Genomic DNA, 13116 nt, shown 5'->3' on the forward strand with positions numbered 1-13116 from the left:
TGATTTGCAGATATTGTACCAACCTTGCATTACTAGAATAAATCCTACCTGATCATAGTGCATGATTTTTTTTTTTGTATTGTTGGATCTGGTTTGCTAACACTTTGTTGAGGATTTTAGCAACTATGTTCATCAGGAATACTGGCCCATAATTTTCTTCCTTGGTAGTATGTTTATATGATTTTGTAATTAAGATAATGCTGGCCTTGCAAAATGAGCTTGGATGTCATCCCTTTTTTTGACTTTTTTGGAATAGTTTAAGAATGATAGATGCTAGTTCTTTGAATGTTTAGAAAAATTCACCTGTGAAGCCTTCTAGTCTAGGGTTTTTATTTGTTGAGAGGTTTTTTTCTTATTACTACTTCAACTTCACTAGTTATAATCTGTCTGTTCAGATTTTCTGACTCTTCCTGATTCAGTTTTGGAAGATTGAATGTTTCTAGGAATTTATCCTTTTATTTACATTGTCCAATTTGTTGGCATATAGTTGTCCATAATATTTTCTTACAGTTCTTTGTGTTCATATATATTATAAGCCAACAGCCAACATCATATTAAAGGAGCAAAAACTAAAAACATTTCCCTTAAGATAAGGAAGAAGACAGGGATGTTGGCTTTTACCACTCTTATTCAACCAAGTACTAGAAATCTTAGCTATAGCAACCAGGCAAGAAAAAGAAATAAAAGGCATCTGATTTGAAAAGAAGAAAAAAAAATGTCATTATTTGTAGATGACATGATAGTATACTAGGAAACCCTAAAGACTCCACCAAAAACCTACTAGAGCTAATAAATGAATTCTTCAAAATAGCAAGACATAAAACTAACATTCAGAAATTGGTGTCAGACATCTCTTGAAGCAATATTTTTGACATGTCTCCTAGGGCAAGAAAAACAAAGGAAAATATAAACACATGGGACTACATCAAATGAAAAAGCTTCTGCACAGCAAAAGAAACCATAAACAAGCTGAAAAGGGAACCTACTGTATAAGAGAACATTTTCACCAATAATACATTAGATAAGGGGTTAATTTCCAAAATATGTAAAGAACTTATACAACTCAACAACAGGAAGACTAATGGCAAAATTAAAAATGAGCAAAGGACCTCAATAGACACTTCTCTAAAGAGGACATGCAGATGGCTAACAGACATGAAGAAACACACTCAATGTCACTAATCATTAGAGAAATGTAAATTAAAACCACAATGAGATACTCACTTCACACATGTCAAAATGGCTACCATCAATACATCAACAATTAAGAAGTGCTGGCAAGGATGTGGAGAAAAGTGAACCCTTGTTCACTGTTGGTGGGAATGCAGACTGGTATAGCCACTGTGGAAAACATATTAAAATTGTAACTGTCTTTTTACCCAGCAATTCTACCTTTAGGAGTATATTCTAAGAACCCTGAAACACCAATTCAAAGAACTATATGCACCCCTGTATTCATAGCAGCATTATTTACAATAGCCAAGACCTGCAACCCAAATGCCCATCACTAGATGAGTAGGTAAAAAAGTACATTTATACAATGGAATACTACACAGTTGTAATAAAAAAGGAAATCTTATCTTTTGTAACAGCATGAACGGATCTGGAGATTATTATGCTCAGTAAAATAAATCAGACAGAGAGAGACAAATACCATATTATCTTGCTTATATGTGGAATCCAATGAACAAAATAAGTTGATGGACAAAATAGAAAAAGACATGGAACAGACTGATACCTGTCAGAGAAGAGGGGAGAGGGGCACTGGATGAAAGATGGTGAAGCAATTAGGCAAAGAACATGTATGCATAACTCAGAGCCACAGAGAACAATGTGATTATGACCAGAGGGAATGGATGGAGGTGAGCAAAGGTGAGAAGAAGAGAGACATCGGTATGGTATCTCATACCATACTCAACAGTAAAAATAAAGGAAAAAAGACATATATATCTATATATATCTATGTATATATATATGTGTATATATAACTCAAATGTCATAAATCTCATTTCCATAAATTATAGTTTTGTAGGAGGGTGCAGCCAGGGGGCCCCCAAAAGAAGGATTTGTAATGGGGTCCAGAACTCAAAGTGTTCAGGAAATATTAGAAAGATATATAGGATGTCCTCACCCTCCACCGCAGGTGTGAGTTGAGGGAAGGGACACATGGAGCAGGGCCATTGAAAGCTGTTTTGCATAGCAACAGCTTTGCAGCTAACCTCTGGCGTGGTCATTTACCACATTTATAACCTTTAACTGGTTGCATAGATATGTTAAATAGCCATGGCCATGCTCTGAGCCAGGGGGATGGAAGAAACTTCCCCCCAAGATGTAACTGGGAGGCAACTCCCCCTAGTTACAGCGCCTATTTGAGAACTTGGAGATGATTGGCTCCATGCCATAGGGCCACCTGCTCAGACTCATGATGGCAGCCCAGTAAAGCTGGAAGGATATGGGAGTGCTGGCAAGTGTAGCCAATTGTGGGAGGAGTCAGAAATGGGGCTGCAGAGGAAGATTGGTGCAGGAATTTAAACCCAGACTCAGCAGCCATTGAAGAGAGGACCACACAGCTGTGGCAGTGAGGAGAATCAAGCGCTTTTGGCAGAGTGGGGACCCCCTGCAGCCATGAGAAGAATCACCATGAGGCTTTAGCAAAGAATCATCACACAGCTTCAGCAGAGAACCACCACGAGGCTTTAGCTGGAGATCCCTGCAACACAGCTGATGGTGCTGGGAACTGAGGGAGGCCTACCAGCCAAGCCCAAATTACTGGGAAGAACCGGGGGCTGCCTGAGCCATGGACTTCTATTTCTTTTACTGAGATATGGCACCCCAGACTGGGCAAAGGGGGAAGGAAGGACTGTGTGTGTTTGTGGGTGTCTTAAGAGACTTTGGGATTTTGACGAAGACATTAAGTCATTACTCTTAGTCTGTATAACTTGAGTAAATAATTCCTTTCCTTTTCACCAATCTCTAACGTGGAGAGCTATAGTTCTCTGGTGAAGGGAAAGGTGAACCTAGTACAGGGGTACCGTAGGAGAAGGGGGGATCAATTTGGTAGCATTGTGGGACCCTCTTCCCTGGTGGTCAATCAGGGAAAATCATGGGAGACCACATGTGCAGTAGCTTTAAAGTAATTCAACTACTTGTACATGCGCAGTAAAAGCCCACCAAAACTAGCCAGGAAGGATCTGGCCTTTAAGAATAGTGTTCCTCAAACCCACAAGGTCAATCTCTGCTTGGAGCCAGCCTGTTCCCATGTTCTCTGCTATAAACTCTGGGTGTTCAGTTCAATTCTTTGTCCTGATCACCAAGAACCTGGTTACCTGTACCCACCTGTGACAGTTTGACTCATGGTATATAAACATCTACAAACATGTTAGTCAAAAGCCACATCAAAGCTGCTCTCCTAATCTATGTTAAGAGACATCTTTTTCTAATTTTTTTTAAGGCTTATTACAGTTGGTGTCAGCACACAAGCCTCTGGCGAATAGCTTGCTGCACTGTGCGGACTCTGCTTGCCAGTCTCACCTGGCCACTGTCAGGTGAGAATTTGGCCATGCTCAAGGACTCTAGAGGTGGCCTCCCTCCTTAACCAATGGAGTAAAGAGGAGGAGAGCAAACCGGTAAAAAGATTAGCCTTTTTAAAAAATCTAATTTCAAAATAAACCTAATGAAACTTTAGCTAGCAGTAAGATGTAAATAGTCTTAGCTTCTACTTTGCTTGATAAAAAAATAAAAAATGAATATACATAACTATTATTTAGTAAATGGTCATTAACTCATTTTGTTTTATATGTTTTAAATGTTTAAGTATTTAAAGACTCAAAAATATAAGTAAATTAGAGGCTTTTCTTAATAAGGTATCAAGTTTCACTCTGACCTTTGGCTTTGGATTGATTCCTGGTGCTGTATTCCAGCTCGGGTCACGCCACTGCCTTCCCCAAGGCTTTGTGGAAGTCATACAGAATCGATATTATCTGTAGAAGTATCAGATCTCCCATTTGGATCGTGATAATCATGATAGAAGCCTTTGGCTTCATGAAAATCAAAACTCAGTGACACAGTACAGAATCAAAGGCAGCTTCACCCAAGTTTTAGTTATTCTCTCAGGGTAACACATCCACTCAGTTTCGAGTTTTCACACATTAGTAACATCTTCCCAGTGGATCTATTATTGAACAAAATAATTGCTGCAGTTCAGTGCCCAGATAGAGTAAACATACTTCTGATACACTTTTTAAATTTCCCATGTGTGTATATCGAATATGATAATGCGGAAGAGCTTGCCGTATTCCAGAGTGCCACAAAAATGGGAGCTACTCTGGCTGGATTTTCAACTCTTTGCACAAAGGGATTGTGTCATGTTTATCTTTGTGTTTCCAGTGTCTGGCAGGGGGCCTGGCACAGTGCAGCTGCACAGAATTAAGCAATTAATTAATAGCATGTTGGTTCTGCAAAGGATGTGGGGTAGTTTACAGGAAATATATACAAGAAAATCACAAAATATAAATCTAAATTTGTTTCAGCAAGAACACAAATTGGAAAAGGCCATCAAGACCCTACCTGCAGACCATCGATTCCTCAGAGTCATTTTAATTGGGTTACGCATTTGCCCTGAGCCTTATGATATCCAAAACAAAATGAGCAAGGACACTTTTGCTAGTTTATAAGGGCATGCTTATACATAATCGTATTCCATTTATGCAAAATTACACACGGCATGTCAAACTGTTAAAATTTCTATGAAATTCTCTCCAACTCAGCCTCTATGAACAGCATAAAAAAGTGCTTATATATTAATAATCACCAGAGCTGTCTTTTAATTTTTTTATTTTTAAAGATTTATGTATTTTTAATTTTTTTAGAGAGGGGAAGGGAGGGAAAAAGAGAGGGAGAGAAACATCAATGTGTGGTTGCCTCTTGTTCACATCCATTTGCAGACCTGGCCAGCAACCCAGTCATGTGCCCTGACTGGGAATCAAACCTGGGACCCTTTGGTTCACAGGCTGGCACTCAATCTACTGAGCCACATCAGCCAGGCTCCACAGTTGTCCTTTTAAATAAAAAAAGAGAAAACTTCCAAGAGTCTATGTCTATTTATAAATAGATGAACTGGAAACATGGTATTTTTTCATACCCTTCAGTGGTTGGCCAAATTCTGAAAATAAATGCTATCAATATTAGGAGTTACTTCATAATATTGGGAGGAAACTATGGTTTCCTTAAGAAAATCTATTTCTGGTTTGAATTGAATTGAAGTGGACATTCTCAATGTAGGTTTTTAAGACATTGACAAATGTCAATATTATGAATGACATTTATTTTTAGAGAAAATACAGAAATGGGTTTTTAAGGCTATTCCTGCAATATCTTTTGGTGAAATAACACCACTGTACTCAAAACATCTGATAGGGTGTCAAGACTGAATAATCTACATGCAAACCCCTTGGTTGCACGGCTGAATCCATTTTTAAAACCTTAATTATCTGTGAAGAAAAAGAGATTCTGCATGCTTCATAAGCTCCTTTTGAGGTTAAGAAGGTTAAAAATGCTTACAGTTGCATAACAAATGATGGTAAATTTGAATCATTTTAAGAACTAGGTGAGAAAATATCAATTCCTTCAAAATAAGACAGGTGAGGGCAATAGTAGGTATACGGTTGTTCATGTGGAAAATCACAGAGTAACTGGTAAATACTACTACAAAAATAAACTGTTTCTCACACTCACAACTATAAGCCTACTTTTGCCAACCATTGTACTTTAGAGTTAATATTATCTACTTACTTTTGGGGAGCAATGTTTGGTGTGGACCACTGTTATTTCTTATATATAGATGAGGGTAACAATAAGGAAAAGTGAAAGGGAGGTTTTTCTAATATTAGCCAAGTACTGACCACCATTACTTTTTTATTCTTATAGATGTAAAAATATTTTTGTGCTAGAAAACTGGAAAGGAGGATATGAGAGTAAGAGAAAAGGAGAGTTTTCAATATTATTCAATATTCAGCTATAATATACAAAGCAGTATCAAAATTAAATTAAAAGTGTTAAAAAGTTATAGAAAATATGCCAAAAAACAATTCAAAGTAGGGGAGGACCATTTAGATTCCAAAGGGTTGAAATGGATGCTCCATTAATTTAATCACTACATTTTGCAGCTCAAAAAATGAAAAATGCACACTTTACTTTCATCATCAGTTGTTCAAATCTACCTGCCCTTCCCATTTCGTGTCTACGCTTCCAGGCCTGAGGAGATGGTGGACATGAAGGGACACTGACCTGTAAATTACTGGGGTTTAGTGATGTGGGTTACCCTTGTTTTACTTGCTTTTCACTGTTTGTAAAATATTTTTAATGAATAGTGAAGTGAAGGTGCTGAGCAAAACCTACGTGCACACCTAGAAGCTTTGTCAGACTTAGCAAATTGGTGTCTTTCGTTATAAACAATCGCTGGTTGCTGAGACTATAATGAAACAACAGTCCCTATAGTGAAGTTATTGTGAACCTAAAATTCTTTTAGGAGAATAGACTTCATGCTGTGCTCTTACACCCCACAGATCCCCAAAAGAAGAGACAATACAACACTGGAGGTAATATATACGTTCATTTCCCTTTTCCTCTGATTGTGGTAATGGTAGTGTAAGTGTCCAAGTGTACATACGTCCAAGTGTACATATGTCCAAACTCACCAGGTTTTAAGATCAATTATGTGCAGTTTTTCGTATGCTGATTATGCTTCAGTAAAGCTGGGGGGACATGTTAGAGGAAAGTAAAAGTCAAATGTGAGACCCAGAGAAAACCTTGCAAGTGCAGGTTTGAAAAATGTTTATTGTCCAATAAATGTAAGTGTAAACTTATTAGAATCTACATGACATATTTCCATACATGTTTAATGATAACCCAGCTGATATTACATACATGTTTCTTCTTCCATTAGAAATTGTAAAGTGTTTGACTTTATGTGTATATGTACCTATGCATATATGTAAATGTGTGTGTTTGTGCATCTGAGTGCTCACAATTGTAATAGAGTGGCACAATGACATAAATGGCAATACAAGGTTTCTTTAGTACTTATTCCTTGGAAGTTATTCTTTCACATAGATACATATTACAGGCATACCTCATTTTATTGCACTTTGCTGTTTTATATTCTGTAGATGCTCTGTATTTTACAAACTGAAGGTTTGTCAACCTGCATCAAGCAAGGCTGTCAACATCATTTTCTAACATTTGCTCACTCCACTCCTGTTTGCCACATTTTGGTAATTTTGTGAATATTTTCAATCCTTTAACTTACTATTGTATTTGTTATGGTGATCTATGATTAGTGATGTTACAATTGTAACTGTTTTTGAGTCTCCATGAATGACACCCTTCTAAGATGATGAACTTCAATAACTGTGTGTGTTCTGACTGCTCCACCAACCAGCTCTTTCCTCATCGCTCTCCCTTTCTTTGGGCTCCCAATGTTATATATAATAGGCTACAGTATAGTATGAACATAACTTTTATATGCACTTGGAAACCAAAAAAAAATGTGTAACTCACCTTATTGCAATATTCACTGCATTGCAGTGGTCTGGAACCAAACAATAAATATCTCCTATGTATGTCTGTACCTTATAATAAATATGCTACTTCAAAGTAAAGGCTATGCCATTAAATGCAGGCATCTGATACCATTGTAGTGGTGCCACAGCAAGAAACATGAAGACAAAAGAAAAGCATTAGGAAACAACAAGATAAAAGGAGAGTCACGAAAAGAAATATAATTGGCAAAGGCCATCCAAGAATAGTAAGAGGAGAATGAGCCCTGGAAAGCGTGTCCACTTAAGCCCTTTAATTCTGATTCCATGCTCATCAAACCACCTCCTGAGTACTGTATTTTCCCTAGCCATCCCCTGTGTGAACTTGGAATAAACAGAATATCCAAGACACATTTTCAAGTAAATACATTGGTGATGATTACAACTTAACATTAAGTTCTCTGAAGTCTTTCACCTAATATCTTTGCTACTCATTTGGCTACAACACACAAGTTTCCTTGTATCAGATTTATTTTATCTAAAAAGTTTATTTTCATTTAGTGTATAATATATCTATGCCTGATTTTCTCACCTAGGCTATATATACTTTGGAATAGAACTGCTTTACACACTCTCTTAAGTAGGTTCTCAGTAAATACTTGTTCTTTGATTTCTCATATTAAAAGTAAAAGCAACATCCAATTTGTAATTCTATGTGGCAAATGAGAGGTGATGACGTTGCTAATTTATTTTTCCTTTAGTGGCTCAGAGTAAAGAACTAATTTGTAATTTCTGAGCTTCAACATCCAAAAGTGTGTATTTAAGTTTGAAATTACAGTATCAAGCAAACATATATGGCAATTACTTCTTAAGAGAAAGAGTAACAAGATAGCAGTAGAGATGCGTGAGATGAGCTAGTTAGCGAACAATAAAATATTTTCAGTTCTGGGAGTATTTTTCACAAAATGATTATACTGTTGAAGTAATTGGAAGCAGAGAGTGTCTCACTGAAGAAACTAAATATTCTAGGATTCCTTTTCAAGTTTCTAGAGCCTTCTATTTTTGTCATTTAAAATGCTAGTAAAATATACTTGAATTCATAGATTTCTCTACACCCTCTTCCCAACCTTACCTTCCCTTTCTTTGCTACTGCTATTTAAGTCCTACTAATTTGCTTGTCAGTTAAAGTATATAGATTTAAAAAAAACATCACTCATGAATATGGTAAGCTCCCAGTCAGTCTTCAAGTTAACAAAATAATGTATTTCCAAGATTTCTAAATAATATTTATGCAGTTTTTCTTTTTTAAAGTGCATGATACAGAGCAAGTAAATATTTGTTAAAAGTTATCTGCTCAATAAATATTATTCATTTAGTTATCAATATGCTCATAGTCCATAGACATATATTTAAATTTAGCTTTAGTACATTCAGTACATAATTTTTTTTTAATTAAGTTAATTTATAGACTGTCTACTGACTGTACCTTCAGATTAGTTACTAGAACCCTCATATGTGGGATACAAAACTGAAAGTAACAAATAAAAAAATGGGAAAAACAAACAAACGAAAACTCAGATGCAGACAACAGTACAGTGGCTACCAGAGGAAGAGTGGTGGGAAGGTAGTACAGAGTGAAGTGGGTCAAAGATATGGTTGCAGAAGAAGACATGGCCTCAGGAGGCGGGCACACAACTCAATGTATAGACGATGTACCATAGAATTGTACACTTGAAACCTACATAATTTTATTAACCAATGTCACCACAATACCTTTAATGTAAAAAAAGTCAGGGGTAGGGTTGAGGAAGTCACAAAAATCTAGAGCGTTCTTCACTCCCCTTTAGGCATTCAAAATATAATGAGATATATAACTCATCTACACACTTTTCCTTAAAGGTCTACTTTTATTGTCTTTTAAATTAGTGATTCCTAATAATTACTTACCTTTTTAGATGGCATTTATCTGTAAAAATTATACTGTTTTCTGAGCCACGGGATATTTAGATGGTTGTCCTTATTACTACAGATAAATTGTGTTTGTGAGTTGAAATTAGCTGTAGAATTCATAAATTCTATGCCCTCAGGATCTTGAGGGCATTATGCTAAGTGAGAAAACTCGGAGAAAGAGAAGTCCTGTATGATGTCACTTCTGTGTGGAATCTAAAAAAGACTACTCAGACACACAGAGTAGAACGGTGGTTACCAGAACTGCAGGAAAAGGAGGAAGATGGGGCCGTGAGGAGATATTGGTGAAAGGGACCGACCTGCAATTAGAAGATGAATAACTTCTGGAGATGTAATGTATGCAGTAGTGATCGTACCCAACAACGTTGTGCTATATGCTTCAAAGTCATTAAGAGACCAGATTAAAAGTTTTTTGATGGTATATTGCCTATTTTATCAGACATTAATCTATTTTGTTTGACATTAACATAAATAATCCTGTTTTAGTGAATAGACGATTGGCATATATTTATTCTTATAATTTACTCTTATATTTTCTGTTTACATATGTGTGTGTATATATATATGTTTTTTTAATTTTATTTATTTTTAGAGAGGGAAGGGAGGAAGAAAGAGAGAGAGAAAGAAAGATCAATGTGCGGTTGCTGGGGGCCGTGGCCTGCAACCCAGGCACGTGCCCTAACTGGGAATCGAACCTGCGATGCTTTGGTTCGCAGCTCGTGCTCAATCCACTGAGCTACACCAGCCAGGGCTATATATATATATGTTTTTATGGCTTTTGCTAACTGAGTGAAGCAACTGATCTTTACATTTTAACTGGCAAATTTATTGCTTTTACTCATCATCATTCCTTATATATTTGAATTCACTTTTATTTACATACTTGCCTTTTTCATTTGTCATTCTTTTTATATGCCTTTCGTTTTTTTTTCTTGTCTTATTTTGTTAAGCCTTTTTCTCTCATTCCAACTTTTCTATCTTCTATTTTAGAAGTTATACACTCTATATATGTACTTTTAATGGTTGTGCTTGGAACTTCACCATACATACTTAGTCAATGCAGTTAAAAATATAAACTTAAATTATCTTAATTGGTAACGATACAAATGCTTTGGAACACTTTAATCACTCTTCTCATATTCCATCCTTCTGCAGTTCAGTTTAATAGATAATTTTCTTTTGACTTTCCTTTTGTTTCTTTTAATTACTCACGTGCATACAATTTCTTGTTTACACCTATTTCTTTTGCTTCAGTCCTTCCGAGATGATTTTTTGTTAGACCTATAAAGTTATAACTTCCTTGAATTCAAACCTCTTCATTGTTTATGATAATTGTGACTCAAATGTAACACATTAATTTGTACCTAAATTCTTTCTCTAGATAAGAGTTAAAAAAAAACACTCTTTATCTTTCCAAGTCATTTGTCATTTACATTTTTGGCTACTCACCAAGTCTATGCAGTTAGATACTTGCCTTTCTGAAAAATTTCTATTACCTTTTATTTTCTTTCCTCCCTTTGTCTAGAGCTCATATTTAGTTGCATTGTATACTGCATCACTCATGAATTGGTTTTCCCTCATTTATCTTTTTCTTCTATTTGTTTGGGATGCATTTTGACTTTTCTAAGTTGTTAATTAATTGTTGTTTATTTTTGAAATAATATTTTTTGATTTTCAATAGCTTCTTACTTCCAATTTGCTTTTTATATTTTTTTTGCATTTTGAATATAATATTTAAGTGAAGTACAGTTATTTTAAAATTATATTATTTTCCTGAATCTCTTTTCTGTAGGGCAATTGTTCTCAGTCAGCTGTGGTTTAGACTCTTTGGGATGCTGGTAATCTGCAAAGACATTTTTGCTGATCACAACTAGGAGGGCTTCTGTGATATATCCTGTCCAAAATGTCAATAATAGTATGATTGAAAATCTCTGCTCTATATTCACTTTTAAAATCTCAACCTCTGATTGCTCTACCAATTCTAGGATGTCCTCTCATGTTTAAAGATGAGAATATAAAAAGCTTTTATGGAACTTTAGGTTCTTGAGTAATTTTGTCAGTGGTTCGTTTTGGACTGTCATGGCATGACTACAACAAAAACAAAGATTTAGACTTAGCATTTGATTGCGTCAGAGAAGAATGCTGTTATCTAATTCTTTGCCTGAACACCTAGCTTGAAGGCATTCATGAGATGGTACACGATAAAATGTTATGACATTTTATGGATCATATACAGGATGGGGCAGAATAGGTTTATAGTTGTGTGGGCATACATTGTTATTTATTAATTTCAGTATTTTCCATACCAACAACTGTGTATCTACTTGTGCCCTACCCTCTACAGAAAAAATGTGATGAATCCTATCATTTGGAACCATAGATCCATCTCACACTATATGGTATGCAGGATTGTCAGGTTTCCACCTTCCTTAGGTTTCCTCTATGACAAGTCTTTGCTATTTCAATCTTTCCATTTGTACTGTAAGACCCAGCTATTGCTGCCATATTTCATCACATATAACTTCTTTAGTAGCTTCTTTAGTAGCTGCCATATTTCATCATGTATAACTTCTTTCTCTATGAATTTTAGAATATTCTCACACGGGCCAGTGTGGCTCACGTGGTTGGGGTGTCATCCCACGACCAAAAGGTTGTGGGTTTGACTCCTGGTCAGAACACATGTCTGGTTGTGGGTTTGATCCTCTGCCCTGTGCATATGAGAGGCAGCCGATTGATGGTTCTTCTCTCCCATTGGTAGCCCCCCCTCTCCTTTCCTTCTTCTCTTTCTAAAAGCAGTGAAAAAAAAATGCCCTAGAGTGAGGATAATATAATTTTTGAATTCGAATATTCTTTCTGTGACTCTTGAATTTAAAAGAATACTGGCAAATAATATTGGGAGTTACATCATTAACCCATAATTAATTTGCTAATACCAGCATAATATTTAGATTAAAATGAACTTTTATCCTTAAAAGTTATAAGCTCTGTGTGTGTATATTATACACACCGTATATGTGATGTGTATAATATATAAGCATGTATATTATATACATGGTGTTCTATTCTATATTTAACATTTAATAATATACTTAGAAATTTTAAGGAGAAATACTTGTAGAGAGAGCTAAAAATAAATTTTTATGCAAATATATTATGCAAAAAAATTAAATGTGTTTTGAGAGCCACAAAAATTAATGAACCCAGAGCCAAAAAAGTCTAAAATAATTGTAATAGATTTCACAGGAAGATTATTTCTAATTTATATTCACGTCTATTTTCATTTGGACCTTATTTTATATTTTGAACACTCTAGTTTTAATTACTTTTTTTAAGTTAAATTTAAAATGACTAAACTAGCACAATAGAATTCTATTTTTACAATTGACTTATACTGTTTGTAAATACAAAATTTTTTACTAAGATATTGAAAACTGTTCTTATGACTATACCTAAAATTAATTGAAATATACAGAAGGAAAATTGAAAGGCAAAATAATCACTTCAAAATATCTATGGTGACAACATGATTGTTATTAAAAATTCAAATATATAACTAGCACTATTGTAAATTATATTACTTTTTGGAAATCTCAATTTGGCTGATTCTTCAGCA

The sequence above is a fragment of the Phyllostomus hastatus genome, unplaced genomic scaffold (assembly GCF_019186645.2).
Source record: "Phyllostomus hastatus isolate PE091 unplaced genomic scaffold, TTU_PhHast_1.1 phas_contig_29, whole genome shotgun sequence".
Classification (NCBI taxonomy): domain Eukaryota; kingdom Metazoa; phylum Chordata; class Mammalia; order Chiroptera; family Phyllostomidae; genus Phyllostomus; species Phyllostomus hastatus.